The 12,716-nt window shown below is 43.8% G+C and overlaps 1 pseudogene; it reads left to right on the forward strand.

Moving 5' to 3' along the window:
- Nucleotides 1-12,399, forward strand: part of LOC129735586 (uncharacterized) — a 58,816-nt pseudogene extending 46,417 nt beyond the window's left edge.
- Nucleotides 12,400-12,716: the final 317 nt, after the last annotated feature.

Genomic DNA, 12,716 nt, shown 5'->3' on the forward strand with positions numbered 1-12,716 from the left:
AGGAACCTGAAAAATTAGCTAGGGGGGGAAAAAAAGAAAAAAGGCTAGCAATTCACTATGAGCACAGGCTCACTCTATCAGAACTCAGGCTCTAAAAGTCCTGAAACACGTGGGCAGTTCAGATCTCATTTCTGATCTGGCCAAATATGTGGTCGAACTGGTCTTTCAATATTAATTTTGAAGAGTTTGGCTTTGCAGCCAGCAGCTTGTGTTTTTCTATAAAAAGCAACGATGGGCCAAGCTTAAAGCGTATGAGCTTTGGCTAACATCTATTCTTCAACAGCAAGGCTATTTCTTTGAGAGTTAAGTGAACTACCTACTTCAAGACCTGCAAAACTGGGTTAGAAACAGCATGTTTTTTCCAATTATATTGACTGCTTCTTTTCCATCAGGACAGAAGTATACAAGTATCCTCTCCTGTATGGTACTGATGCCTCTAATTAATACATTACAATACTTCAATTTCAATACAGTAGTATTGGAGACTGCCTAGAACAATCAGCCAAGCCTAGAGCATTGCTGCAGTAGGCTCACTACATATATATATTTAATAGGAAACTTAACGCTGGGAAAAAATAACCATCAGTGAATCCCATTCACCACTTTTGCACCAGCCTCAGTGGAGTTTCTTTTATGCTTGGACGGGGGGCACATGCTTGCAAAACTGGAACCTCATTAGACTAAGAATAACAGAAAGGAAGTATTTTTACTTTCTCTGTCATGGTTATTGTTACTGTTTTGGTTTAGTGTTATTTTCACTGAGGGAATGGAGTAACAAACTCTCACCTGTGAAAGTTCCTCCTAGTCTCTTCTGCAATATCATCTTCCACACCAGCAATTCAGCACTTGCTTCCCTTTCTCCGAGTGTCATCACACACAAGGCAACATGTTTTTCAAGCTGCCTGCCACTGCAGTTGAAACTCCCATACTTAAAAACTAAAAGTAGATGGAGGATATGGAGTATCAATGGGAGGTAGCACTCAGGCTGATGGTGCAGCACTGTTAATTACACAATACTTTTATAGAGCAATTCAGTGGTAATTCTTACTGCTATTCCTCCTTAATAAGATCCATTGTGCACCATAAAATAGTAACTAGGACACAGTTTGTATTCCACATGCATCTCATATCTCTTTAGCAGGTTCTTCCATATCCATAATCTCATCATTATTACTATTACCCTCAGAAGACAGTTGACTTGCATTAATCAGACAGGCTGCCATTCCCTTGCCAGATTTTCTGCAGTTTTATTGTGCTTTTGGACATTTTAATTAACTTGAAAAATTAATTAAAAATCTTACCTTATTAATATCTTCTACCTTCCCCCTACTCGGTAATCTATTATCACTGTTTATCATCACTGACCATTCAATTCCAGAATGGTCTTGTAATGGAAGAGCACACTAGAATGCCCAGGTAATGCTAAAATGATAGGGTGACTCTGAGACATCTTAAAATGCTCAGTTTGCTCTTTTACTTAAAGTATACACGACCGTCGGAGAAGTAAAACCAAACTGCTACAGCTCATTAAAGACTATTCCAATTCCTTCCCACTCACAATCCAGTTTAAATGCTCAGACTTTTCTTCTGTTCTTGTACAGTTGGTTGGAGATTGCCAGAGAACGGACTGAATGAAATGAAAGCAAACTCATTTAAAGATGCCATGACACATCCCTGAAATTTGGTGACCAACCACATTAGTGTTTTACAATCTTCTTTATGAAAAAAAGAAAATTAAACAGGGAGCTATAGAAATTAATAAGGAGTCCATGGAAATTACTCTTAAAACATATGTACCTTAATGGAGTAAAAAAGCCTTTCTACTGATATTTTTAAAGCAAGCTACAGGAATTAGTAAAGAACAGTTGCCCCAATACTAAATTCTTTAGGGTGGTTTAAAATTCTCAAAGGCTGCAATATTTTGTGCAAAAAATGCAGTGTTAAGCAGAAAGGGTATTTTTCATGCATTTTTTGTCTTTTCTGCCGTGTCTCTCTGAGTCGCTCAGCACTATTAATATGTAAATTATGATTGTACTAACATGAGCCAACTAGACTAACTAGACTAACACACTAAGAGTGCCACATGCCACAAGGGTGCACAGACCTGTCCTCAGCACTTCTGTTTGAGGTGACAGCTGGGATCTCACCTCTGTTCTCCAGCTCATACAAAGTGTGATGCCTGGACTAAGATTTGGAAACAGAATATAAGATTTTTTATTCAGTGCATCGCTACTTTTAGTGATGATCCAATGATATGTCAGTGGAGCCACTACATATTACCTCAGCTTTAAAAACCTATTCAATGTTGTATCTTGGTCTTTTGTTAAGAAGGGCCAAGAGACACCTGAGTCAGTTCCTCAGGCTTAGGAATGGGAGCCCTCAAGCTGCTGAAGTGATAAATTATCACACACACATCCTGCAAGGGTTCATCTCCCTTTGCCCTGGGAAGAAGAAAGATAGCACCTGTGTACTGTAGTCATCCACGCAGGGTTTCAATAGTGAAAATAAAGAAAGAAACCCAGGTTCCTACAGACATTTCTTGTGATGCTGAACTTCTTTTAGAAAGAAACAGCACCTGCTGGAGACGCAGTGAGATTCAAGGTTTACTTTCCCTAAGAGTAAGAAAAGATTGCCCCATGGTAAAGGCACTTGGCTCATGGCTTAGGAGATGTGGGGTAAATCCTACCTATGGGCATCCTATGAGTCTAAATAAAAGTAATTTAGACATTGCCTGTCTCTGTCCCTCACCTGTAATCAGAGACATGTAAACAACTATAACTAACACTACTGCTCAATGGAGAGTCCCAACAGCAGAGAAAAAGTTAATTGATTATTGCTAATTAAAAAAAAAAGAAAGTTAAAAGTTCCCAGCAGATAACATACAAATATTCACAGCAAGAACAGCACACTTCCAGCTCCTCCTAAACAGGACAATTCCAAGAGCTCTCCATAGAGGAGGATGATCCAAAAAAGAGATAACACAAACTGCCTGTGGTTTCAGTCCTTCCAAGAACAAATTTGTTTTCTAATTAATGTCAGAGTTTCATGCACAAAGGCATTCACCTACTTTTCATCCAAGTAAGCACCCAGATTACCAGAAGACAAAGAAAAAGGAGTGGCCAGTATAGCTTATTTCCTAACAAAAAGCACTTTGAGGTAGTTTAAAGCTGTGCTTACTATCACAGCCAGGAGACAAGCTTCTGAATTATTTAGTAACCTCAGGCCTTTCAAAAGGAGAAGAAACTCATTGCCCGGTTCCATGGGACTTAGATGAAGTTGTGTGGGTAAAAGTAGTAGATATTTATTCACCATGGACTTTGATAAATAATTTACTGGTTCAACTGTGACTAACAAAATCGCTGAATGGTGAAATCTCTGCAGTAAGGAAATAGAAATGTTTCCTCTGCCAACTGCACAGGTGAGGTCCCAAACTCATCAAAAGAAACCCAGGCTGCATTTTCTAAAAGTCAGCCAGGTAGCCAGAAAGCTTTAGGGCAGTGGACAGAAGTATTCTGCTTCACAGTTATCATTATGGACCCAGTCTTACCTGGCATATGGTAAATTAATATAAGCCTGCACTACTGGGTCAGAGGGGCCCTCTGCCCAGTACCACAGTGCTTTTCACACAGATGTGTCAGAGAGATGAGGAAAGTGTCTTGTTCTTACAGCAAGCAAGCAAAAAGCATATGAATCCTTCTCAAACAGCAGAGCACTTTCAGCCATGCGTACAGAAGGGAAGGGAGTTCCCTTCACTAATGCTGCTAAATGTACAGAAGCAGAATTTATGTGCATTCCTAAATAGTATACCTTTCTCATTCCTTTTAAATAGGTGGCCCAGAGGCTTTCTTTAACCCCCCTGTCCCGCTCTTCTTTTGAACCTACCCCATTTATACTCTTACAGTTACATGTACATTGTCAAGCAATAGTGACATCAAGTGGCCTAGTTCAGCTGATGGCTAGCATTTTTGGTTCCCCACTCATCTGGAGGCCAGATATCGATCGTCATCAATCCTTTGTGTAAACAGATCTGAAATAAATCCAGTATCAGACATTTATCCTGTTGAGAGTATTGCTCATCAGCTTGATTTAAGTTATGTTTATATGCGAGTACAGTATGATTTACAAAAGACCTCCCGACTTTTCACTGTATGGTAGTTTAAAAGTTCTCTATCAGAAATATACCAGTATAATCCTGACAGTAAGAAGATTAAGCACCACCTTCTTCCATCTGATCTATAGCACAGGTAGACCAATGCAGCAGGAATGAGTATTATTTATTGTTTGTATTTCCTGACTGTCTAGTATCCACCAGCAGAGATCAGGGCTCTGTTATGCTAGACACTGCAAACACATGAGGAAAAATGATCCCAGCACCAAGAGACCTTGTAGTCTCCCCAGTGAGAAATGAAAAAGGCAGAAGCAGTCAGCAGATGGGAAAGCACAAGGCTATGAATAGACAAAAGCAAGACAGCAATGTAGTCCTGCCCCACCAGCTCCCTAAGTAACAAGGAGGCATAAAACCTTTTTTTATGGCTACGCAGCCCCTAAAACTATAAAGACATTGTGATGGCAAACCCGCCACCGTTGGCTGAAGGTATCTGGTAATGGAATGAACTTCCAGAAGAGATTAAATGATTCCAGGGTCTAACCATCACCTGGGACCACAGCCAAACCTTCTCCTCTTCCCTAGTGACACCTGCAATGGCAGGTCCACCTCACCTTCTTGAAAACAACAGCTGAAAATACTTATCCTTTTCCTCAAACCTACCAGCATTTTGAAGATTTCAGTCAGATGCATTAGCTGATGAGTACAAACTATTTTTACACTATTTTCAACATATCCCTAGTGATATATTCAATTGGTTATTTCCTGTGAGCTGTAAGTCACCTGATGTATTTGAATGGCCACAAATGGTACTTCAGTAAACTGCCCCTGAATTCTGAAAGTTTTCTGGGACAAAGGGTTAAATTCATACAGGTATCCATTCTTCAGAAGTACTCTGACCAACATCAGACAGTAGCACGTGGAAAAGGAGTCGCTTAGCAGACAATGACTCCACCACACACATTTTCATCTTAATCACAGCATTTATGGGCCCTAGCAGCTTTAACACGTGCCTTCGGTCCCTTTGGAGAGAGGGATTAGCGCAGCATACAAGGAGGGTGAGCATATGCTAGTGCATGTACTGAAGATGTCAATACAGAGAAATAAGTATAGATGCTTTTGAAAGCACACTTCTTCATCAGTGACTGTGATGGTGTATATGAAGTATACTCACCATCTTTTTAGAGGTACCTTTGGGTTTCAGATGGGGTCCACCATCAGCGGTGGATGTGGATGCAAAGCAAATTGGGGGAGGTAATACCATGAGCCTGCCAGCTTTAATCTAGTAAGGCAAGTGTAAGATCATGGAAGGCACAAACGAACATGCCTAAAAAGGTTGAATAAGGGTGGTAAGAAGTAGAAACATGCAGGGATGCTTTTTCCTTCTACATTAAAGGTGATGGTCACAGTCATATGACCGCACAGCCTGTCTAGTCTGGCTGCAGCTGTCCAACCTCCAAGCTAGTCACTGGGCACATACCCGAGTCCCTGGTTGCCAGTGGGTGTTGAAGCCTGTGCAGTGCACCTTCAAGGCTACTGATAGTCATGCTGGTCAACTGGCATCTGGCACTGGTTCCTCTCCTTGTGCTAAAACCACACCTGCAGTTTGTTATGGAGGTACATCCATGGCACCATGTGGTTCCTCTGCATCAGACCCGCAATATGTGGGAGCTGGATTTCCAACAAGAGTAAAGTGTGAGGGGCTGGGCTGACCGTGGTCTTGTCCTGTGCTTCTTCACTGTTTCCTGACACCTAAATAGCAAGATTCCTATTTCCTTCCTCCTGTATTGAGAAGTTAGCTGTGGTACAGCCCTCATGTGGGTTCTTGAGGCCCAGGTCCAGCTGAGCAAAACAGTGGTGTCTCGTGGCACACAGCAACACGGTGCACTACCCAGAGTGACCTGTATGGCACATGCACAGTGTCACAGCCAGGGGAAAAGAGGCCTTTGCAGCTGGGAGGTCCAGATCATGGGTCCCACTGCCCCATGCTGTCAGACAGCCCTGGTTATTGCTGAGTACAGGCGCAAGTGAGAGAACATGTTCCTGGTTATTAGCTATTCACCATGTGTGCTCCAACATGCATTAGTCTCCTGTTTAACTAGAGTTATTCAAGTAAGGAGCAGAGACAATACCATATGATTTATGTGAACACACACACGGTGAATAATGAATAGTGAATAGCCAAACTGAACCTCTCACTGGACTGAAAATGCTTTGTCCAAGCTGTTTAACAAATACTTAGGAATAATATTCCCATTGACAGAAAATGGATCTTGTTGAGGAATAATTGATGCATGCACAGAAGAAATGGAAAAAAAATAACCTTTACACACACAGTTTACTGAATTTTCTCACAATGAATAACCTCAGTAGGCTCTATTTTTCTGCAACTATGGAAATCCTTCCTTGGATCCACAAGAGGGGGAAATATATAGTTTTATATATCTACGCACCATACTTTTTTTTGTTGCTGTTACGGCTTTTTGTATTTTTCTAGACAGCAATAGTACTGAAATAGTTTCCTCTGACAGCAGACTATTAAGTGGAAGCACAGTGGAAAAGTAGGACAATGTTGCAGCCATGCAGGGGCTCATTCATCCTTTCAGATTTCGAGGGGAGGGACGTTCCTTCCAGTAGCAAGTTGCCCACATAGGTTGTAGGGACTATGCAAAACAAACAGAGATGCCTGGGCACAGACTCGCTCTGTCATTCTGGTCTGTCAGGGGATAACTTTTACTCCAGCTTTCTCATGTTGGGTTGTCATGTTGTGTTGAATTCAGTACTCAACCCAGAAATGAGAGGTGGCAGGATCAGAACGCTGAGACAGCTAACAACAAAGATTATATGAGCTGGAAATTATCTCTTACAAAGCAAAACCGTAAAACTAAAGGTAGCTGTATCTCCTGGTTATTATACTAATAACAGGTAGGCTGGATAGATGTTCTACAAGGTTCAACAAGGCTCAGTGCTGGCTCCTGCACTTTGGGTCACACCAGCCCCACACAGCGCCACAGGCCTGGGGCAGAGCGGCTGGGAAGCGCCTGGCAGAAAAGGACCTGGGGGTGCTGGTCAACAGCCAGCTGGGCATGAGCCAGCAGTGTGCCCAGGTGACTGACAGCATCCTGGCTTGTATCATAGATAGTGTGGCCAGCAGGGCTAGGGCAGTGATTGTCCCCCTGTGTTTGGCACCTCAAATACTGGGTTCAGTTTTTGGCCTCTCACTACAGGAAAGACACTGAGGTGCTGGAGCGTGTCCAGAGCTGGGCAACGGAGCTGTTGAAGGGTCTGGAGCACAAGCCTTATGAAGAGAAGATGAGCGAACTGGGGTTGTTCAGCCCAGAGAAGAGGAGACTCAGGAAGGATCTTACTGCAGGTAAGGATCTTATGACAGGTGGGGGTCAGTCTCTTCTCTCAGGAAACAAGTGATAGGACAAGAGAAAACAACCTCAAGCTGCACCAAGAGAGGTTTAGATTGGATATTAGGAAAAATTTCTTCTCCAAAAGGGTTGTCAAACATCAGAACAGGCTGCCCAGAGAAGTGGTGGAGTCCCCATCACTAGAGGTATTTAAAAGACATGTAGATGCAGTGCTTAGGGACACACTTTAGTGGTGGACTTGGCAGTCCTGGGTTAGTGGTTGGACTTGATGATCTCAAAGGTCTTTTCCAACCTAAATGATTCCGTGATTCTATGATTCTATATGCACGGGCTATGCACAATGCATTGGATAGCAGCTTGAAAGCTGCTCCAAATGGCTTAGAGAAGCTGCTGAGGAGAAACTAATGTGTAAGACTTTTGAAACAATCAAAACCCTAACAGAATCTGAAATGGTTTCATCTTCTGCATTGTGTTTTGAATTAAATGACAGAGACACAAGCTGAAAATGAGGAGCTGTAGCCACAGCTTGATCCCTATATAAAGCTTACCTCACCTCACCAGAAGGATTCAGGGTAGTGTTATAAGCCAAATATTCACATCCTCTGTACTCTGGCATAACACACAGCATCATCTTTGGAAAATATATGACCTACCAGAAATAGAAATGTATAGACCCAGGATGCTGAAAAAATGTACCCTTTGCAATCAGGATCAACTTTTGTTCTTAACACACCTCTTTGTCCATTTCATTTCATATCACTCTGGTTTTTTGCACAGGAGCCATGCATAGCGCTGCAGATAGAGAGTAAAATCCCAGGGCTGTGTTAAAAAAATTCCAGATGTAAAGCAAAATGGATTAATACACTTTTCTACAAAGTGGTAAAATGAAAACACATCTGATGGACTTCCACACAGTTTGCCTCAGGCAAAGAGCATTCCATTAAAATAAAACTACATTTGGTTAGAGCAAATTAAATGTTCCCAAGGAGGAATAGCTTGAGGTCAAAGGTGAAGCCACTTTACTTGCACACATGTTTTCAATCTGTTTGACCTCTGTGATCAGCAAAGCTCAGATGTGCAAAGGGGAAGGAGCTTAAAAGAGATTGGGAAGAATAAAAAAATAAAATACAAAGAAATGCATAAAAGATCTGCATAACATAGCTGTAAACTCCCTGTACTGAAAGACAAAAAGTTGTGAGTTTTTCTGTGATCCTTCTCTGGGTAATAAAAGACCTGGAAGATCTTGACCACATTGCAGAATAATGTTTTTTCTCATCAGCTGGGACAGAAAGAACCACTCTTAAGCTGTTGTGGCAGGGATTGTGTGGCTGATGGTGAGCACACCTGAAAAGACTCAAGGGAATTGGATCAGAAAGAAGAAAAAGAGCAAGTGAAGGACTTTCTGAGGAACCAGTCCCCTGTTCGGCACACACTCCCCATGGAATGTGCTCTGGCTGCTCTCTTGCAGGCAGGCTTTTGGGGCAGGTTAGTGCCCAAGAAACCAGGGGGTTGAAGCAATCAGGCAGAGAACAGCACCCTGCCAGCTGGCCAGGTGACAACCTCCAGCACAACTTTCTCAGTGGCTTAAATCCACAAGGGATAAGCAGTGCATGTCCTGCCTCCTTTATGAGACTAACCTAAGCCAGGGTCTTATTCCTGCACTCCGGAGAGATTCAGCAGGCAGGGGAAACAGGGTGAGCAGGGGCAGGAAAAACGGGATTGTGTGTTTTGCCCCTCAGCTGCTTCCCATCTTCTCCTCTAATAGACATCATGAGTCACGATCTTCTTCAGCACAATGTGAATGTTTCAAACCCAGGCTCAAATATGTCCAAAGAAAAGTGAAAAACCCAAACACACCTCAGCTGAAGGCTCTTTGGAGCTTGCTCGCTTCAGCATATGTAGCCCAGAATGCTACAGACTACAGACGCCTTTAGTGCCAGCCACAGGTTTATGGTGCCTGCTAGCGCTGCACGTTCGCTGCCCTGGCAGCCCGCATCAGACTGGCTTTCCCCTGCGGCTGGTGCTTGAGAGAGGAGCCTCTCAGCAGTAGCTGTTCCTTGCAGCCGAGCCTTAATTGGGTCAACAAGAATGGATTTTGCTTCACTCTCCCAATGAAAGGCTGTCACATGAGCAGACTAGAAGTCCACAGATCCTTTGGACAAACTAGACTTACCCAGGAGCCACATTTGGTCGGATTGCTGTTTTGAAGCCAGTTGGTTTAGCTACTCAGTATTTCACAACTCATCTGTTTGCTATGGGTTAGCAAATCCATTGGCCCCTCTCCATCTATGACAGCTGTGTTATTGCCTATACCACTGCAGGAAAAAAGAAAGGTGCTTTACAACTTTCCCAGGTTATTACTGCGGATTGATCCATGCAGAGTGCTGCAGCTGCAGGTTGCATCCTTGGTGGCACACTACTCACCCACATGCTAGCAGGCACCAGTGCAACCAGTGCATCTGCTATGCAAAGCCCTGGGCTCAGCTGGGGCTCATGGCTCATCTGTGCACCCATCTGGGCTCAGAAGATTTGAGTGGTATTTCCACTGGGACTTTCAGCACTCCTTCATCTTCTCAGCTGCTGCAAAGCAGCAGACAACCACAAACGCATTTTTCAGAAGGGGAGTGTGTCAGCATCTCTACTAACTCCTGATCAAGAAAAGCAGCTCTGTCTCTGTCACAAATCCATCTTCTCGCTGGTCCTGAAATCCCAAGCCAGCACCTCAGCCAGCATGAATGAGAGGACCTGAATCAATTTCAACTATATGATATGGGTTAAAATCAGCTGAAAATCTGGGAGGCATGGGAGGCAATGTTCAGAAAGTGCACAACCAACTAACGTGTGCTTCAGCTGCAAATCAACCCCAAAGTTCTGACCTAAATTCACCCTGCTTTGAGTCAGTCCCAAAACTCACACCCCGGAGCTTTGGGGCAATGGGGATCCTGAAATCAGACTTGAATCATTTGCAAGACCAATGCTATTTATGCCTTACCTGATGGCAGCCACACACCCAAAAGGGATTTGCTACACCTCTCTTAGAGTAGCCAGGATCTGTGAGGTCAGCTTTTTTATTAACAGGTAAGTGTGTGCCATGCGAGGAACAGCAAAATTTGCACTTGCCATCTGCAAAATGAATTACATGTTCCAGGCATCTGCAGCTTCATAAATTATAACGCAGTGTCAACAGTGCACCTGTGAAGAGATTTTAGACAACAGGAGCAGAGACACTGCCAGGGCACCAAGGGGATGCACAGGCAGACATGCTGGAAAGGCATTTGGATGCTACTTGCTTCTGCTTGCTGAGCTTTTCCCTCCCGTGTGCTCATCCACCAGCAGATTTGCACCACCAAGCTTTTCCCTCCTGGCAGATTTGCACCACCATCACTGACAGTGCACACTTTCATCAGCCTTTTAAAGGCTCAGCTCCTCTCTGTAATTAGGCGTGGTGATGAAGCTCTGCTTGGCATTCGGATGTGGTCCCCCTTGAGCACCGCTGGTGCGGGGCCCCTGGGGGAGAAGGGGGGCAGGCAGGGGGCGGCGGGGGCTGAGGTTTTGCATATGAGATTAAGGACTGAAGATCTCGTTCATTTCCCTTTTATCTGTCTGTGTGCTGCAGCACTGAAGTCTCTGCTTTCTCTGTGTTATATTCAGTGTGCAGTGACTCATCTGCAAGCGCAAATTACCTTGCTAAAGTATTCTTAGGAGAAATAATTAGCCACAAGCACCTCCTCTCCAGCCTCCTGTATGTGCCTCCGGGGACTGGGGCGCTTGACATAAATCATTTAGTCCCGAGCCCTAGCACACACCTTTCCCAAAGGACTCCATAATTGGCAAAGTAGTTGCCAACCGGGTTTAAAGTGATTTGGAATTGTTTTCCATACAGCCTTGCTGATAGCAAAAGGTTTCCCCCTTTCCTCAAGCATGAGTTACAGTAACATGATTGGATGTAACCCGTTATTCAGTTCAAGCTGTGATTCTGATACGGTATAGACAATATAAATTCCCCAGAGGTCTGTGAGGCCACCTCAATGGTCCATTTAAGTCCAATTCAATTAGGCTCACTATAGTTCTTAGGATTTCTTAGGTATGTTTGCAGCAGCCTTGGGGTTTGAATGTGAGAACAGTATTCATCTAGGAGTTTTAAATTAGGTCTCAGGTGTCATCATTCTAAATGAATTATTACAGTGGTGTGTTCATGCCATTACAGGTAAGGTTATGTTAGTATCTCCACTCAGCCATATTAATGCACCAAGGGTTGGAGCTTGGTATGTATGTGAGGTCCTTGCCTTACAGTGACTTTTTTAACCCACTTTTCAAAATAATCAGACTGCCGGGCACCGAGCGGTATTTAAAATGCACGTAAATAAGTTGTTTACTTTCAGTTTCTGACTGATTGTCAGCAATGTGGTGTAGGCGACGACGCACTGCCAGGGCATTCCCCTCCACAGAGAGTCGGGGGAAAGCATCCCTGCCCTGCCCAGCTCGCTGTCACTGCCTGTGGCAAATAGGTGGCCAGGGGGGAAGGGAGTGCTGGGATGGGCAGAGTAATGGGGGAAGGAGTGCAAGCTGCTGCCTCACTCATGCCTTCCTTTCAGTTGTTGGATTTTGGAGTCCGTCTGGTTTTGCTTTATTTCCCTAGCTACAGCTGGTGGGGAGGGAAACATAAAGATGTCCTTTATTTTGCTTTCCCCAGCTTTTCTCCATTTGTATCTGAATCCAATCTCTCTCTGATGTTTAACACTTTCAGGAATGAGTGTGGGGAGGGGAGGGAAGCGCTTCAGCAGCCCAAATGGCTCCTCCATATTTCGTGTCTACAGATGGACACCGTTTGGTTCCTCTAATAAGGCAATGCAAACGCCAGGTATGCAGATGAAGCTTACTTCAAAGAAGGAAGAAAGGACCAGAGAAGATGTTTAATTTTTAGCAGGTAACTCTGGAAATCTGGCATTTTGACTGAATCCCAAGACCAGTATTTAAAGGGGAAAGATATGTCTTTATTGGCTTAAATGGAGAAATTATTTTCATTATTTCACTCTGGTCCCATCGAGTGGTTCCAACAGAAAGTGAGAGCCCCTCGGTCCATCACTGTATTAACAGGAAAAAACAGTCCTGCTAGGGCTAAATAGAGAAGGGGCAGGGGATATGTCGGGGGGGGGGAGCTGAGGAACAAAGCAATCAGCTGTCCTTTACATAGTTTTACACAGGCTGTCAGGTCTCCTGGATCCAAGCCCCCT

This window comes from Falco cherrug, chromosome 3 (assembly GCF_023634085.1).
Source record: "Falco cherrug isolate bFalChe1 chromosome 3, bFalChe1.pri, whole genome shotgun sequence".
Classification (NCBI taxonomy): Eukaryota; Metazoa; Chordata; class Aves; order Falconiformes; family Falconidae; genus Falco; species Falco cherrug.